Below are 4,822 nucleotides of genomic sequence, written 5' to 3'. Positions count from 1 at the left end.
TTCCCGACAGCGGGTTTCAAAATGAAACTAATCTTTTATACAAGGGACTAATTCTTCTGCTTATCTCTTTGCCATTGAACGAATTCGCTTCTAGAAATGGAAAGAAAAAACGATGCGATCCCGTGTTTCTCAAAGTCTATTGATAAAAAAACGAACGGCGACGCAGGTCATTGACGAGGCCGGTCTTTAAACGCAGGTCGGAATTCGATATAAGAATGATAACCTGCCGAATTGCAGGTATGAAAACATTCTCCCTTTTGTTCCTCAATAAGCATCAGAATACAAAACCTATCAATGTATATACTTTTTTTACATGAACAGAGACCCGCAATATAACTTTCATAATTCCGAACCGCAATAAATCCATTGCATGAATCAGAATGTTGTTTTTTATAATGTAGATGGATAGTGAAGGTTTTATTTTACAGAGTTTTGAAAATCATATCATCACATCACACTCCGGGGTCCACTGTACCTGCCACTAATTCACTGTTTGTGGTTTAGCCGTTTAAATCGGGTGCTAAAGGCAGCTCTCTTTTTTTTTTCTTTTTTTTTCCGTCCCAGAACCAAAAACCGAGCAATCCTTGGTTCAGCTACCCCAGAAGCATTCATTCACTCTGAGGACTTTGTGACCACGACATACTTAGTGTACCCCAGTGACCATTAACGCACACGGAGTACCTTCGACCGGCTAGCACCGAACCCGTGATCTTTCGGTTACGAGCCCAACGCGTTACCGATCAAGCTATCATGAGCAAAACTCGCATCAGGGTGGTGACGTCCATTTACTAAAGAACCCCTTCTTCTCCACACGATTTGGTGAATTTTACATAGAGGACATTTTGCTTTAACGGGACGGAAAACGGTTCACAGTCCAAGGGCATAAATGCTATTACGAGGGCTCGCTTTCTGGACCGCTTTTTCTCAATAAGGGACAGAGTGTTCCGCCCTCTTCCCCAATCTGGCTCCTTGCGATTTTTTGTGGGAGCTTTCAAAATCCCGCTTTCATGACAATCATCTAAGGGCCATATAAGACCTGAAGGTTAACATGCGATCAGAAATTGCATATGCACCGTTGTTATGCTTGTAGGAGTCATGAGAAGCGCCAGGAATTAGCTTATTCAGTGTATGGACAATGGAGGACGCCACATACCTGATGTAATGCTGTAAACTATGCTTTTTTTTTTTTTTTTTTTTTGCATTTGCATTTGCACTAACGCTATTCAAAAGAAAAACATTTTTATTCATAAAATGGGTTTTATTTTACGTTTTGAATTTCAAAAAAGTTATGCTGCCGGACCCTTGCAGAATAAAATGGAAAAAGGTAGTTAATTTTTAAAAAAACATTAAATATGGATTCAAAAATACCGTAATCAGAATAAAGAAATAATTACTGAGCGACAGATGTTGGGATGATTAACTCCTGCTGATCCGAAGAATACGAAGAACCCCTGACTCAAGAAACACTCTCGCCTTTAGAGCAGGAATTATAAATGGAGGGAGCAAGTCCAATCATTGGCTAAGCAAAAGCTAACCCAAAGACCTCAAGTCACGTGACTTAAAAACACCGAATGGTTGGCACGTTTTGCGTGATACAAGCGAAAGAAACCCGATTTATTCCAATGCTTTGTTTTAAAATCTATCACGTGATTTGGGATCTTGGTTTCACGAATGAAAGTCTTCACTCCCTCCATTTTATCTGTTCTCAATGCTCTCGTCCCACTACTTTCATTAAAGGTTTTTCTCTAATGCTCTACATTACTTATGGAAAATCATCAGTGGTTTAAATCATCATATGCTGTTCTGTGATTGACGGATACGATTTTTGACGCGTAAATCATTTGCCCTCGCCCACCGTTATAGAAATATAAGGCCAAGTTATAGTTATAGTTATAGTTGCCAAGTTATATAGTTATAGTCTGGCCAAGTTATAGTTGCCAAGTTATAAAGTTGGCTACACTTTTAAAAATTCGCCAAATTTAGCTAGAAATGGACACTTAAACTGTCGCTGTAGCTTTGTTAACATTCAAACATACTAACATGCTGATCACTTTTCTCAGAATCTTTCATTCCGCGCTAAATTTGGGAACGTTTCTTAAAATGTCGTCATGCTTCAACGACGGGGAGACGAGGGCAAATGATTTAAGCGTGAAAAAACACATCGCACTATGCTCTTTCAACTTCTACACATTCATTTTTTTCTTTAGTATACCATTCACGTGGTTCTCAGATTAGAAGACCTCCTGGAATACAATCTTTCGTGGTTACGAAGTTGCATAAAAAAATGATGAAGAAACTACGTTTTGCCTGGTGCGTTGTAGGCTATAAAGCCTTTAAAAAACCAAAATGAAAAAAAAAGAGATAAGGAAAAACTTTCATTAAATGTAAGAATTAAATTAATTAACTTTTCATGCATCCAATTGCTGACTAAAATTAAAACAATTACTTTCCCTCAGGTGTGAGAACCTGATAGAAGAAAACAGGGAAAAAAAATCTAAAATATTTTTTAATCTCTGCACGGCCCAAAGTCTGGCTTGCAACACATTTTTAGTTCCCATGTGTTGATCACGCAATCTCGCCAAACATTTCAAAACTGCAGTCGCGTCCAAGGCCTGGATTGATAATGATATAGTAAACATTAAAGGTGGTAATGTCTGACAGGATATAAAGTGTTAGTTTATCTTTATGCATAAAAAGTCGATGCAGAATACTGGAAGTAAAATCTGTAAGCAATATATCACCAAAAGTATTGCGACGTTTTCGAAAATTCACATTTTAACACATTTCTCGAGAATTAAGAGACCAGTTGCTCTGTAACTTTCGTCTCACGAAAGATATGCTCTGACTGTCATTTTCCAATAAAAATTAAATCACCCATGCATATAGGGAACCAACAACAATTTGATGAAACCAAAAACATTTTTGCTCATCCTTCATCGTAAAAAGCTGTGATTAAACTGTAAATTTACTTACAAAGTACAATCATTTTGTTCATTTTCATGAAAGTATCACTTATATTCACGAAAATATAAGCATTTCTTTTAAAAATATAAAATTTTTTAGCATGTTTTTGACTTATATCACGCAGTTTTCCGTCTTGGCTTACCAAACTTTCAGAAAATTTGACAACATACAAGAGAAGTGTAACGCTGAAAATTGAAACTAAAATATTGAAAATTTGGTTAAATATAAATGTTTAAAGCGATTAATTTTTCACTGCGCATGCGCGAAAGATAGCAATTTATAACCTTCGTAATTTAAAAACCATGTTGATCCCTTAACTCGCAATAAATTCCAGTTCAATGTCTTAAGAATTCGGAAGGATATCAGCGATCTAATGAAACGAATTTCAATATTTCTTGTATATGCGAAAAATTATGAGGGATCGCTCGCAAATAATCTGTTTCATCATGAATCACATCAAACGATTGCAGGCACGTGTTAAAAATTTTCGAACGACCCCTTACGATTCGTCGACTTTTAAGAATTACTGAAATTCAGCTCAGTAGATCGCTGATATCTTTCTTAAGTTTCTAGGAAACTGAGCTGGAATTTTACTAGGAGTTTGGGGATCTACTAGAGTTTTAAATTATTCCGGTTAAAAATTGCTATCTAAAACGCATGAGCAGTGAAAAAGTAATTGCTTTAAGCGTTCATATTTCATCAAATTTTCAAAATTTTAATTTTAAATTTTAGTACTATACTTTTCTTGCATGCTGTCAAATTTTCTGGCAGTTTGGTAAGCAATGACGGAAAACTCTGTGCGCGTGTTATAAGCCAAAATGCGTGTTAGGAGCCAAAAACATGCTAAAAATTTTGATATTTTTCAAAGAAGTGCTTATATGTCCGTGAATATAAGTAATACTTTCACAAAAATAAATACAACTATTGTACACAGTAAATAAACCAAGTGCTGAAATTAACAGCTTATTCACAGCTATTTGCGATGAAGTGGGATCAAAAAATGTTTTTGGTTTCATTAACTTGTTGCTGGTCTTCTAAATGCATGGGTGATTTATTTATTTACTAGTAGTACCCGCACGGCTTTGCCCGTAATAGAAAAATTAAAAGGTCGTTTGGTTCGTCTGTATATTTACAAATAATGTATGGTGAATTTTCTCGCTAATTGGCTTGTACCCATGTTACGGTTCCACGTTATAATAATTTCGTATCTCGCCAATTGGCTTGTGCCCATGTTACGGTTCCACGTTATGATAATTTCGTAATTTACTCGTCCATCTTATGATAATTTTGTTCTTAAAATTGGAATAGAAAAAGAACCACATCGAATTTTCAAAAAATCGCTTCGAGGTGCACACCCCATGCTACAAACTTACTTTGTGCCAAGTTTCATGAAAATCGGCCGAACGGTCTAGGCGCTATGCGCGTCGCAGGGATCCTGACAAACAGAAATCCGGACAGAGAGAGATCCTGACAGACAGGGAGACTTTCAGCTTTATTATTAGTAAAGATAAAGATAAAGATTTTTTTTTTTTTTATAAAATGACAGCCAGAATACTTTTGTGTGACGAAAGTTACAGAACAGCTCTTATTCCTCGAGAAAACTAAATTTTTTGAAGTGTCCCAGTACTTTTGGTGACATAGTGTATGTACAGCAACACCTCATTTATCTGGACCTCGTACATCCGGATCAAATTTGTGAAAAAAAAATATATTCATTAAAACATTTTAAATTATGGTAGTAAGAACGCAACTATACAAGTGCGCCAAACATTCATTTTTCATTTCAATTAAATGTATTATTACATTTCTTTTAAACAATTCTACTTAATTTTGACCCAAAATAGGTTTTTTGTTGAAA

Source organism: Uloborus diversus, chromosome 9 (genome assembly GCF_026930045.1).
Source record: "Uloborus diversus isolate 005 chromosome 9, Udiv.v.3.1, whole genome shotgun sequence".
Lineage (NCBI taxonomy): Eukaryota > Metazoa > Arthropoda > Arachnida > Araneae > Uloboridae > Uloborus > Uloborus diversus.
Note: the sequence above shows the minus strand (reverse complement) of the source record.